The sequence below is a fragment of the Oncorhynchus nerka genome, linkage group LG16 (assembly GCF_034236695.1).
Source record: "Oncorhynchus nerka isolate Pitt River linkage group LG16, Oner_Uvic_2.0, whole genome shotgun sequence".
NCBI lineage: Eukaryota > Metazoa > Chordata > Actinopteri > Salmoniformes > Salmonidae > Oncorhynchus > Oncorhynchus nerka.
In genome coordinates, this window is record NC_088411.1 from 41,968,515 (window position 1) to 41,982,904 (window position 14,390).

General features: G+C 45.4%; 1 pseudogene; it reads left to right on the forward strand.

Annotated features, from left to right (window-relative positions):
• LOC115124738 (glyoxalase domain-containing protein 4-like) overlaps positions 1–12,476 on the forward strand; it is a 49,382-nt pseudogene extending 36,906 nt beyond the window's left edge.
• The last annotated feature ends 1,914 nt before the right edge of the window (positions 12,477–14,390 follow it).

Sequence of the window (14,390 nt, forward strand, 5' to 3'; positions counted from 1 at the left end):
TATTGTTCCCTGTTCCCTATTGTTCCCTGTTCCCTATTGTTCCCTGTTCCCTATAGTTCCCTGTTCCCTATAGTTCCCTGTTCCCTATTGTTCCTGTTCCCTATTGTTCCCTGTTCCCTATTGTTCCCTGTTCCTATTGTTCCTGTTCCCTATAGTTCCCTGTTCCCTATAGTTCCCTATAGTTCCCTGTTCCCTATAGTTCCTGTTCCCTATTGTTCCCTGTTCCCTATAGTTCCCTGTTCCCTATAGTTCCCTGTTCCCTATTGTTCCCTGTTCCCTATTGTTCCCTGTTCCCTATTGTTCCCTATTGTTCCCTGTTCCCTATTGTTCCCTGTTCTCTATTGTTCCCTGTTCCCTATAGTTCCCTGTTCCCTATAGTTCCCTGTTCCCTATTGTTCCCTGTTCCCTATTGTTCCCTGTTCCCTATAGTTCCCTGTTCCCTATAGTCCCCTATAGTTCCCTGTTCCCTATTGTTCCCTGTTCCCTATAGTCCCCTATAGTTCCCTGTTCCCTATAGTTCCCTGTTCCCTATAGTTCCCTGTTCCCTATAGTTCCATGTTCCTTATTGTTCCCTATAGTTCCCTGTTCCCTATAGTTCCCTGTTCCCTATTGTTCCCTATAGTTCCCTTTTCCCTATAGTTCCCTGTTCCCTATAGTTCCCTGTTCCCTATTGTTCCCTATAGTTCCCTGTTCCCTATAGTTCCCTGTTCCCTATAGTTCCCTGTTCCCTATAGTTCCCTGTTCCCTATTGTTCCCTGTTCCCTATAGTTCCCTGTTCCCTATAGTTCCCTATTCCCTATAGTTCCCTGTTCCCTATAGTCCCCTATAGTTCCCTGTTCCCTATAGTTCCCTGTTCCCTATAGTTCCCTGTTCCCTATTGTTTCCTGTTCCCTATTGTTTCCTGATCCCTATAGTTCCCTGTTCCCTGTTCCCTATTAGTGCACTACTTTTGGCCAGAGCCCATAGAGCAATAGTCAAAAATATTGCACTATATACGTAGGGCATGATGATGCCATTTGGGATGGAACTTCTGACTCGGTTTAACCTCTTCCTTGGACTCCATTAAGACTATCTGACTCCGTTTAACCTCTTCCTTAGACCCCAGAAAGATGGAAGAATACTCTGATAAAACAAGGCTCTGATAGGCTCTGATGGAAGAATGCTCTGATAAAACAAGGCTCTGATAGGCTCTGATGGAAGAATGCTCTGATAAAACAAGGCTCTGATAGGCTCTGATGGAAGAATGCTCTGATAAAACAAGGCTCTGATAGGCTCTGATGGAAGAATGCTCTGATAAAACAAGGCTCTGATAGGCTCTGATGGAAGAATGCTCTGATAAAAAAACAAGGCTCTGATAGGCTCTGATGGAAGAATGCTCTGATAAAACAAGGCTCTGATAGGCTCTGATGGAAGAATGCTCTGATAAAACAAGGCTCTGATAGGCTCTGATGGAAGAATGCTCTGATAAAACAAGGCTCTGATAGGCTCTGATGGATAGGCTCTGATGGAAGAATGCTCTGATAAAACAAGGCTCTGATAGGCTCTGATGGAAGAATGCTCTGATAAAACAAGGCTCTGATAGGCTCTGATGGAAGAACGCTCTGATAAAACAAGGCTCGGATAGGCTCTGATGGAAGAATGCTCTGATAAAACAAGGCTCTGATAGGCTCTGATAAAACAAGGCTCTGATAAAACAAGGCTCTGATGGACCATGAGAAACAACATTATCTGGCCTGATGAAACCAAGATTAAACTCTTTGCCCTGATTGCCAAGCGTCACATCTGGAGGAAACATGGCACCATCCCTACGGTGAAGCATGGTGGTGGCAGCACCATGCTGTGGGGATGTTTGTTAGCGGCAGGGACTGTGAGACTAGTCAGGATCAAGGAAAGATGAACAGAACAAAGTACAGAGAGATCCTTGATGAAAGCCTGCTCCAGAGCACTCAGGACCGCAGACTGGGGGCGAAGGTTCACCTACGCACACAGCCAAGACAACGCAGGAGTGGCATCGGGACAAGTCTCTGAATGTCCTTGAGTGACCCTGCCAGAGCCCGGACTTGAACCCAATTGAACATCTCTGGAGAGACCTGAAAATAGTTGTGCAGCAACGCTCCCCATCCAACCTGACAGAGCTTGAGAGGATCTGCAGAGAAGAATGGGAGAAACTCTCCAAATACAGGTGTGCCAAGCTTGTAGTGTCATACCCAATAAGATTCACTGCCAAAGGTGCTTCAACAAAGTACTGAGTAATGGGTCTGAATAATTACTTAAATGTGATATTTCAGTTTTTATTTTAATAAAATGTACAAAAAATCAATAAAACTATCTTTGCTATCTTTATCATTTTGGGGTATTGTGATGTCGTTATGGGGTATTGTGATGTCGTTTTGGGGTATTGTGATGTCATTATGGGGTATTGTGATGTCATTATGGGGTATTGTGTGCAGATAGACGAGGAATAAGTGAAAGGGAAAGGGTGATACCTAATCAGTTGTACACCTGGATGCGTTCAACTGAAATGTGTCTTCCGCATTTAACCCCACCCCTCTGTATCGAAGAGGTGCGGAGGGCTGCCTTAATTGAAATCCACGTCATCGGCGCCTGAGAAACAATGGGTTAGCTGCCTTGCTCAGGCGCAGAACAACAGATTTTTACCTTGTCAGCTCAGAGATTCGATCCAGCAACCTTTCAGATACTGGCCCAACGCTCCTACCCGCCAGGGGTCTGAATACTTTTCAAATGCACTGTATACAATATATATATATTGTGTTTAATGTGTATTTTATATTGTATTATACAGGGTGCATTTGGAAAAGACACCTAGGTCGCAATATGTCTTCCCTGTCAAAATGAATGTGAAATAAAAAATAAATATAAACAAAAGGCTCTGATAGGCTTTGATGGTTGAAGGCTCTGATAGGCTCTGGTGGATGAAGGCTCTGATAGGCTCTGCTGGATGAAGGAAAGGCCAGGCAATGAGATCAAGGAAGCGAGCTGAAGGAATTCACCTCCTGAGTTATTGACAGGCACCCTTCCTGATGTGAGACATGGATGGATGGATACTAGACACAAGAGGACGTAGAATACTCCCAACTCATCGATTTCTCCCATCCTTTTAAAAGAGAGGTGGAATAAAAGCCTGTGAGAAGTCCAGCTGTGTGTATCTGTGGAACAAAATACTTTAAACGTCCTGTCTGCAAGATTGAACACAGGTATTTCCTCTTTCCCGTGGTTACATGTGGCCATCTGCTATACCTCTCCCCAAGCTTACTTCCATGTCAATACCTGTCCTGTCATTGTCTGCTAACTCTGACAGTCTACAGGGGACTGGCTCTCTCTCTCTCTCTCTCTCTCTCAAATCAATTCAATTCAAGGGCTTTATTGGCATGGGAAACATCTCTCTCTCTCTCTCTCTCTCTTTGTCTGTCTGTCTGTCTCCTCTCTCTCTCTCTCTCTCTCTCTCTCTCTCTCTCTCTCTCTCTCCTTGTATGTCTCTCTCTCTCTCTCTTCTCTTTGTATGTCCTCTCTCTCTCTCTCTCTCTCTCTCTCTCTCTCTTTCTCTCTTTGTATGTCTCTCTCTCTCTCTGTCTCCTCTCTCTCCTTGTATGGCTCTCTCTCTCTCTCTGTCTCCTCTCTCTCCTTGTATGTCTCTCTCTCTCTCTCTCTTCTCTTTGTATGTCCCACTCTCTCTCTCTCTCTCTCTCTCTCTCTCTCTCTCTTTGTATGCCTCTCTCTCTCTCTGTCTCCTCTCTCTCCTTGTATGTCTCTCTCTCTCTCTCTCTCTCTTTGTATGTCTCTCTCTCTCTCTCTGTCTCCTCTCTCTCCTTGTATGTCTCTCTCTCTCTCTCTCTTCTCTTTGTATGTCCCACTCTCTGTCTCTGTCTCCTCTCTCTCTTTGTATCTCTCTCTCTCTCTCTCTCTCTCTCCTCTCTCTCTTTGTCTGTCTGTCTGTCTGTCTGTCTGTCTGTCTGTCTGTCTGTCTGTCTGTCTGTCTGTCTGTCTGTCTGTCTGTCTGTCTGTCTGTCTGTCTGTCTGTCTGTCTGTCTGTCTGTCTGTCTCTGTCTCCTCTCTCTCCTTGTATGTCTCTCTCTCTCTTCTCTTTGTATGTCCCTCCCTCTGTCTCTGTCTCCTCTCTCTCTCTTTGTATGTCTCTCTCTCTCTCTCTCTCTCTCTCTCTCTCTCTCTCTCTCTTTCTCTCTGCATGCTGGGAGTGTTTGGTGCATGCTGGGAATTGTATGAGTGAATGTGAGAGTTTTCTGGAGTTAGATGTGTTGTCTTGCTGGTGACCTTTCCTTGTTGTTTGCCTTTTTCTATGCATGAAGGTTATGATAATATATATTTTTTTTGTGGTAGAATTACGTATATTGTATTTATTGTCAGAATTGCCCTGGTTTTGGCGGGATGGCACATGGGGACGCCGTCCCTTTCACTTCGGCACGGCCTTACTGAAGCCACTGTCACTGTGGAGGAGTTTCTAGTCGTTGTAGGAGAGAAGGTAGGCTATGAAAATGTTGGTGGTTTTTCCTAAAGAAGAGCGTCTTGTTGATCGGATGGTTGAGCATGGTGTACTTCTTAAAGAAGAGCGTCTTGTAGATCGTATGGTTGAGCATGGTGTACTTCTTAAAGAAGAGCGTCTTGTAGATCGTATGGTTGAGCATGGTGTACTTCTTAAAGAAGAGCGTCTTGTTGATCGGATGGTTGAGCATGGTGTTGAGCATGGATCGTATGGTTGAGCATGGTGTACTTCTTAAAGAAGAGCGTCTTGTTGATCGGATGGTTGAGCATGGCGTACTTCTTAAAGAAGAGCGTCTTGTTGATCGGATGGTTGAGCATGGTGTACTTCTTAAAAGGTATGTTTATTCAAGTTACATCGCTTATTACAAGGGTAACGATTTTGAATGTACTACCGGTTATTCCCAATGAACTATTGGAGCGCGAGTTATTGGGGTTTGGGAAGTTTGCAAGTTCAAGAATTAAGATTGGCCCGTTGGGTTGCAAACACCTGGCTTTGAAACAGGTAATGTCATTTCGGCGACAGGTGTTTATGTTTTTGGAGTCACCGCAGCAGACTTGAGGTATCGTTTAATGTCAAGTTTTACAACAGACTGTATATGGCTTATGCTAGTACCGGTAGTCAACAGTGTTTTGAGTGTGGGGATGTTGGCCAAAAGTGACATGTTTGCCCGAAAAGGGTGGAGGGAAGGGCGCAGGTGGTCATCGTAACGCCTAGGCCCACTGATATAGGGAGAGGTGGGCCGACAGTGGTAGAGCAGCCTCAAGCACCTTATGCTGAGGAACAAGTTGTCCATGTTGAGGGTACTGAGTTGCAGATTGTACCAAAGGGGAACATAGCTACTGTTATGCAGCAGAAAAATTGTTGTTGTAGGAGGTAAGGACGGATTTGGGGAGCCATTTCCCCACACTGGTGAGGAGATGCTCATTACGAGTGATGGGGTACAGGAGGGGGTTCAGGTTGAGCTAGTCTCCTAGGTAGTGGGGGAGATGCCTGACACGAGTTATGGGGTACAGTGGGGAGTGTTGAGAGGGATGTGGCCTCAGTTGAAGTGGATCAGGAGAAGGATCTGGACGTCTCTTGACATGATAGCAGCTGGCGATGACACAATTTACAATTTAGAGGAGGTAACTGGGTATCTGGATCAGGCTTTTGGGAAATCTGTCAAATTGGCAGGTTTCTTTGATGTTGATACGTTTGTGAGGTCAGCTGTGGTGTTACAGAAGACGGTGGGGTTAGACCAGTTGAGTGTGAAGAAGATTTTTCGCTTGAGAGAATTTGTTACTGCTGTTACAGCAGCAAAAGGTAGCGGGAAACATGATTAGGTAGTGGGAAACGTGATTAGGTAGTGGGAAACATGATTAGGTAGTGGGAAACGTGATTAGGTAGTGGGAAACGTGATAAGGTAGTGGGACACTTGATTAGGTAGTGGGAAACGTGATAAGGTAGTGGGACACGTGATTAGGTAGTGGGAAACATGACTAGGTAGTGGGAAACGTGATAAGGTAGTGGGACAGTGATAAGGTAGTGGGACACGTGATTAGGTAGTGGGAAACATGACTAGGTAGTGGGAAACGTGATAAGGTAGTGGGAAACATGATAAGGTAGTGGGACACATGATTAGGAGTGGGACACGTGATAAGGTAGTGGGAAACGTGATACGGTAGTGGGAAACGTGATAAGGTAGTGGGACACGTGATAAGGTAGTGGGAAACGTGATACGGTAGTGGGAAACGTGATAAGGTAGTGGGACACGTGATAAGGTAGTGGGAAACGTGATACGGTAGTGGGAAACGTGATAAGGTAGTGGGACACGTGATACGGTAGTGGGAAACATGATAAGGTAGTGGGACACGTGTTAAGGTAGTGGGAAACGTGTAGTGGGAAACCTGATAAGGTAGTGGGAAACGTGATAAGGTAGTGGGAAACCTGATAAGGTAGTGGGAAACCTGATAAGGTAGTGGGAAACGTGATAAGGTAGTGGGACACGTGATAAGGTAGTGGAAAACCTGATAAGGTAGTGGGAAACCTGATAAGGTAGTGGGAAACGTGATAAGGTAGTGGGAAACGTGATAAGTTAGTGGGAAACATGATAAGGTAGTGGGAAACGTGATAAGGTAGTGGGAAACGTGATAAGTTAGTGGGAAACATGATACGGTAGTGGGAAACGTGATAAGGTAGTGGGAAACATGATACGGTAGTGGGAAACATGATAAGGTAGTGGGAAACGTGATAAGTTAGTGGGAAACGTGATAAGTTAGTGGGAAACATGATACGGTAGTGGGAAACGTGATACGGTAGTGGGAAACGTGATTAGGTAGTGGGAAACATGATAAGGTAGTGGGAAACATGTAGTGGGAAACGTGATAAGGTAGTGGGAAACATAATTAGGTAGTGGGAAACATGTAGTGGGACACGTGATACGGTAGTGGGAAACGTGATAAGGTAGTGGGACACGTGATAAGGTAGTGGGACACGTGATAAGGTAGTGGGAAACGTGATAAGGTAGTGGGGTACGTGATAAGGTAGTGGGAAACGTGATAAGGTAGTGGGAAACGTGATAAGGTAGTGGGACACGTGATAAGGTAGTGGGGCACGTGATAAGGTAGCTGGAAACATTGGGTGTTTTTTCTCTGTTTTGTTTCTCTGTTGTTTCTTCCCTTTTTCCTTTCTTATTTCTATATGGCAATGAACTGCCACTGGAACCTTAATCAACGTAGACAAATTGAGTGTGATATATAATCGTATAGTACATAGCGAACTAACTTGGATTATAGTGGCTTTGAGGCGAGCCTTGCATTTCGTTTTCAAAGTGGGTGACAGAAGCAAAACTCCCACCTTTTACCGAGATGTGCTCGGCATGAAGATTTTGCTTCACAAAGATTTGAAGGATGTAAGGGCCCTTATGATGGAAAATGGAGCAAGACAATGGTCGGCTTTGGGGATGATGACTTGTGGCTGAACTGATGTACGTACATACCCCAACCAGAAGCCATGGATTACAGGCAACATCCACACTGAGCTAAAGGGTAGAGCTGCCGCTTTCAAGGAGCGGGACTCTAACCCGGAAGCTTATAAGTAATCCCGCTATGCCCTCCGACGAACCATCAAACAGGCAATACAGGACTAAGATCGAACTGTACTACACCGGCTCTGAAACTCAGCTGATGTGGCAGGGCTTGCAAACTATTACAGACTACAAATGGAAGCACATACGAGCTAAATACCTTCTATGCTCGCTTCAAGGCAAATAATACAGAAGCATGCATGAGAGCATCAGCTGTTCCAGATGACTGTGTGATCACGCTCTCCTCTGACGATGTGAGTAAGACCTTTAAACAGGTCAAAATTCACAAGGCCGCTTGGCCGCTTGGTCGCTTGGCCAGACGGATTACCAGGACGTGTGCTCCGAACATGCGCTGACCAACTGGCAAGTGTCTTCACTGACATTTTCAACCTCTCCCTGTCTGAGCCTGTAATACCAACATGTTTCTAGCAGACCAGCATTGTCCCTGTGCCCAAGAACACTAAGGTAACATGCCCAAATGACTACCGACCCGCAGCACTCACGTCTCGTAGCACTCAAATGCCTTGAAAGGCTGGTCATGGCTCACATCAACACCATTATCCCAGGATCCCTAGACCCACTCCAATTTGCATACCGCACCAACAGATCCACAGATTATGCAATCTCTATTGCACTCCACAATGCCCTTTCCCACCAGGACAAAAGGAACACCTATGAGAGAATGATGTTCATGGACTATAGCTCAGCGTTCAACACCATAGTGCCCTCAACAAAGCTCATCAATCAGCTAAGGAACCTGGGACTAAACACCTCCTGGGACTAAACACCTCCCTCTGCAACTGGATCCTGGACTTCCTGACGGGCCGCCCTTAGGTGGTAAGGGTAGGTAGCAACACATCCGCCACGCCAATCCTCAACACGGGGGCCCCTCAGGGGTGCGTGCTCATTACCCTCACTTACTCCCTCTACACTCATGACTGCACGGTCAGGCACAACTCCAACACCATCATTAAGTTTGCTGATGACACAACAGTGGTAGGCCTGATCACCAACAATGATGTGATAGCCTATAGGTAGGAGGTCAGAGACCTGACCGTGTGGTGCAAAGACAACAACCTCTCCCCCAACGTGATCAAGACGAAGGAGATGATTGTGGACTACAGGAAAAGGAGGACCGAGCACTCCCCCATTCTAATCGACGGGGCTGTAGTGGAGCAGGTTGAGAGCTTCAACATGGTCCAAGCACACCAAGACAGTTGTGAAGAGGAGCACGACAAAACCTATTCCCCCTCAGGAGCCTGAAAAGATCTGTCATTGGTCCTCAGATCTTCAAAAGGTTTTACAGCTGCACCATCGAGAGCATCCTGACGGGTTGCTGCACCATCAAGAGCTGGTTGCATCACTGCCTGTGGCAGCAACTGCTTGGCCTCGGACTGCAAGGCTGAAGTAGTGCGAACGGCCCAGTACATCACCAAGTCCAAGCCTCCTGCCATCCAGGACCTCTATACCAGGCAGTGTCAGAGGAAGGCCCTAAAAATTGTCAAAGACTCCAGCCACCCCAGTCATAGACTCCGCTACCGCACGGCAAGCGGTACCGGAGTGCCAAGTCGAGGTCCAAGAGGCTTCTAAACAGCTTCTACCCCCAAGCCGATAAGAGTCCTGAACAGCTAATCAAATGGCTACCCAGACTATTTGCATTGCCCCCCCCCCTTCTATGCTGCTGCTACTCTCTGTTATCATCTATTCATAGCCACTTTAATAACCCTACCTGTGTGTACATTATTATCTCAACTACCTCGACACCCCCGCACATTGACACATGGACTCTGAACCGTTTGTACCCCCTGTATATAGCCTCCACGTTGACTCTGTAATGGTACCCCCTCTATATAGCCTCCACATTGACTATGTACTGGTACCCCCTGTATATAGCCTCCATATTGACTATGTACTGGTACCCCCTGTATATTTTTATTGTATCTTTATTTAACTAGACAAGTCAGTTAAGAACAGTTTCTTATTTTCAATGACAGCCGAGGAACAGACTTTGCCTTGTTCAGAACGACATATTTTTACCTTGTCAGATCAGGGATTTGATCTTGCAACCTTTTGGTTAATAGTCCAACGCTCTAACCACTAGGCTACCAATAGCCCCACTATTGTTATTTACTGCTGCTCTTTAATTATTTGTTTTTCTTATCTTATTTTCTTAAAACTGCCTTGTTGGTTAAGGGCTTGACAGTGAGCATTTCACTGTAAGGTCTACACTTGTTGTCTAGTCTAGTCAGGCTGTCAGCAATGCTACGTGGCTTGGCTGGCCCGTCACTGAGGTTGGAAAGGGCCTCTATCTGGCTGAGGAACCAGGAGATTATCACTTCTACCTGGTGGACAAAGAACAGCCTCCCAATAATCCTGTACAGAAGGTGAGTCTGTCTAACCTGCAGAAATCAATTCACTGCTGCTGCTCCTTTCTGAAAGAGAGAAATGAGGAGAAGGAGACTGTGCTGATGGGAGTCACAGACACTCAGTGTAAACTAGAGCTTCACCACATTGTTGGGACAGTAGATCATGGGACAGCCTTCGGGACGATAGCATTCTCCTGTCCACATGAGCAGTTGGCAGATCCAGAAGCCTTGATGACAAAAAGGAAACCATAAAATCCTTACTCTCTTGGTTAGACTAGAGGTCGACCGATTATGATTTTTCAACGCCTATACCGATACGAATATTGGAGGACCAAAAAAGCCGATACCGATTAATCGGCCGATTTTATTTATTTATTTGTAATAATGACAATTACAACAGTACTGAATGAACACTTATTTTAACTTAATATAATACACCAATAAAATCAATTTAGTCTCAAATAAATAATGAAACATGTTCAATTTGGTTTAAATAATGCAAAAACAAAGTGTTGGAGAAGAAAGTAAAAGTGCAATATGTGCCATGTAAGAATGCTAACATTTAAGTTCCTTGTTCAGAACATGAGAACATATGAAAGCTGGTGGTTCCTTTTAAGATGAGACTTCAATATTCCAATGTAAGAGGTTTTAGGTTTAGTTATTATAGGAATTATAAGACTATTTCTTTCTATACGATTTGTATTTCATATACCTTTGACTATTGGATGTTCTTATAGGCACTTTAGTATTGCCAGTGTAACAGTATAGCTTCCAACCCTCTCCTCGTCGCTGCCTGGGCTCGAACCAGGAACACATCGACAACAGCCACCCTCGAAGCAGCATTACCCATCGCTCCACAAAAGCCGCGGCCCTTGCAGAGCAAAGGGAACAACTACTCCAAGTCTCAGAGCGAGTGACGTTTGAAACGTTATTAGCACTCACACCGCTAACTAGATAGCCATTTCACATGGGTTACACCAGCCTAATCTCGGGAGTTGATAGGCTTGAAGTCATAAACAGCGCAATGCTTGAAGCAATGCGAAGAGCTGCTGGCAAAACGCACGAAAGTGCTGTTTGAATGAATGCTTACGAGCCTGCTGCTGCCTACCATCGCTCAGTCAGAATGCTCTATCAAATCATAGATTAATTAGAACACAATAACACACAGAAATACGAGCCTTAGGTCATTAACATGGTTGAATCCGGAAACTATCATCTCAAGAACAAGATGTTTATTCTTTCAGTGAAATACGGAACCATTCCGTATTTTATCTAACGGGTGGCATCCATAATTCTAAATATTCCTGTTACATGGCACAACCTTCAATGTAATGTCATAATTACGTACAATTCTGGCAAATGAGTTCGCAATGAGCCAGACGGCCCAAACTGTTGCATATACCCTGACTCTGCGTGCAATGAATGCAATAGAAGTGACACAATTTCAACTGGTTAATATTGCCTGCTAACCTGGATTTCTTTTAGCTAAATATGCAGGTTTAAAAATATATACTTCTGTGTATTGATTTCGTGAATGCGCACGGCATCGATTATATAAAATGCAGGACACGCTAGATAAACTAGTAATATCATCAACCATGTGTAGTTATGACTAGTGATTATGATTGATTTATTGTTTTTTATAAGATAAGTTTAATGCTAGCTAGCAACTTACCTTGGTTTCTTACTGCATTTGTGTAACAGGCAGGCTCCTCGTGAGGCAGGTGGTTTGGGAAGGCTTGGTAAGCCTGAACACCCTTGGGAGGGCTTGGTAAGCATGAACACCCCTGGAAAGGCTTGGTAAGCCTGAACACCCTTGGGAAGGCTTGGTAAGCCTGAACACCCCTGGGAAGGCTTGGTTAGCCTGGACACCCCTGGGAAGGCTTGGTTAGCCTGGACACCCCTGGGAAGGCTTGGTTAGCCTGGACCCCCCTGTGAAGGCTTGGTAAGCCTGGACACCCCTGGGAAGGCTTGGTAAGCCTGGACACCCCTGGGAAGGCTTGGTAAGCCTGGACACCCCTGGGAAGGGTTGGTAAGCCTGGACACCCCTGGGAAGGCTTGGTAAGCCTGGACACCCCTGGGAAGGCTTGGTAAGCCTGAACACCCCTGGGAAGGCTTGGTAAGCCTGGACACCCCTGGGAAGGCTTGGTTAGCCTGGACACCCCTGGGAAGGCTTGGTTAGCCTGAACACCCCTGTGAAAGCTTGGTAAGCCTGGACACCCCTGGGAAGGCTTGGTTAGCCTGGACACCCCTGGGAAGGCTTGGTTAGCCTGAACACCCCTGTGAAAGCTTGGTAAGCCTGGACACCCCATGGGAAGGCTTGGTTAGCCAGGACACCCCTGGGAAGGCTTGGTTAGCCTGAACACCCCTGTGAAAGCTTGGTAAGCCTGGACACCCCTGGGAAGGCTTGGTTAGCCAGGACACCCCTGGGAAGGCTTGGTTAGCCAGGACACCCCTGGGAAGGCTACAGTAGAAGTGGGTCATTTGGGTTGATTCAGATGCCCATGAGATCTGCTTTGCTGTTTGAGTGTTCATAGTGGTGTGGGTTCCCAGACCCAAACTCTCTCTCTCCCATCTATTCCAACAATTTTAGCTTGGAAAAATGTCAACAGAGGAATCAACTGACAGAGAGACTCTCTCTCTGTCTGGTTCAACATTACATTGGTGATACAGTAAATTATTGCTGAACAGCAGAAGCCCAAAGCCAGATTACCTTCTGTCTCCTAAATGAATGGACGGAAGAGGAGGTAATTTTCTGCTTGTCTGCATTTGGATTTAACTTATGCCTGAGTCTCTCTCCCCCTATCTTTCTCTCTCTCCATCTCTCTCACTCTCACTTTCTCTCGCTTTATCGCTCTCTCACACTTTCTCTCACTCTCTTTCTCTCTTCCTTGTTTTCACACTCTGTCACGCCCTGACCTTAGTATTCTTTGTTTTCTTTATTGTTTTGGTTAGGTCAGGGTGTGACATGGGTGATGTATGTGTTTTTGTTCCTGTCTAGGGGTTATTGTCTATGGTTAGTTGACTGTGTCTGCAGTTTCTCCCATTCTTCTCTGCAGATCCTCTAAAGCTTTATCAGGTTGGATGGGGAGCGTTGCTGTGTCACACCCTGACCTTAGTATTCTTTGTTTTCTTTATTGTTTTGTTTAGGTCAGGGTGTGACATGGGTGATGTATGTGTTTTTGTACAGTCTAAGGTTTTTTGTAGGATTATGGGTTCGGGTCCCTATCTAGGTGTTTATGTATGTCTATGGTTGCCTAGATTGGTTCTCAATTAGAGGCAGCTGTTTATAGTTGTCTCTAATTGGGAACCATATTTAGGCAGCCATCCTCTTCTCTTTGGGTATTTCGTGGGTTATTGTCTATGTCTATGTCTAGTTGCCTGTGTCTGCACTAGTATAATTATAGCTTCACGTTTGTTGTTTTGTATAGTTTGTTCAGTGTTCTTCATCTTCATTAAAGTATGTCTATATCTTACGCTGCGCCTCGGTCTCCTCCGTACAACGAACGTGACACACTCTCTCTATCGCTCTCTCCCCCTCTCTCTCGCCACCTCTATCACTCTCCATCGCTCCCCCCTCGCAATTCAATTCAATTCAATTCAAGGGGCTTTATTGACATGGGAAACATATGCTAACATTGCCAAAGCAAGTGAAGTAGATAATGTACAAAAGTGAAATTAACAATAAATGTGAACAGTAAACATTACACATACAGAAGATCCTAAAGAATAAAGACATTTCAAATGTTATATTATGTCTATATACACTGTTGCAACGATGTGCAAATGGTTCAAGTACAAAAGGGAAAATAAACAAGCATAAATATGGGTTGTATTTACAATGGTGTTTGTTCTTCACTGGTTGCCCTTTTCTTGTGGCAACAGGTCACACATCTTGCTGCTGCATATCTTGCTGCTTCACCCAGTAGATATGGGAGTTGATTAAAATTGGGTTTGTTTTCAAATTATTTTTAGAGCTGTATAATCTGAGGAAAATATGTGTCTCTAATATGGGCATACATTTGGTTAGGAAGTGCGGCTCAGTTTCCACCTCATTTTGTGGGCAGTGTGCATATAGCCTTGTCTTTGGAGGAAAACAAATATATTGTATATATTTCCCGTTTGAGTCCATAAGGAGTACAATCTTGTGTTTGTCCTCAGTGGGTGTGGGGGGGTTGTCAGGAGTACTATCAGGGTGCCTGATGGGGGGGTACTCAGAGGGGGTGAGATCCCCTGGGCTTAGGGTTATTCATTTGTCTGGTCTGCTGTGATGTCGATGCTATGGTCAGAGTCTGAGGTGGGCTGTTCTGCTGGCTTCTCTGTGGGAGTGGCCACCTCTCTAGTGGGTTGTTCTGCTGGCTTCTCTGTGGGAGTGGCCACCTCTCTAGTGGGCTCTTCTGCTGGCTTCTCTGTGGGAGTGGCCACCTCTAGTAGGTTGTTC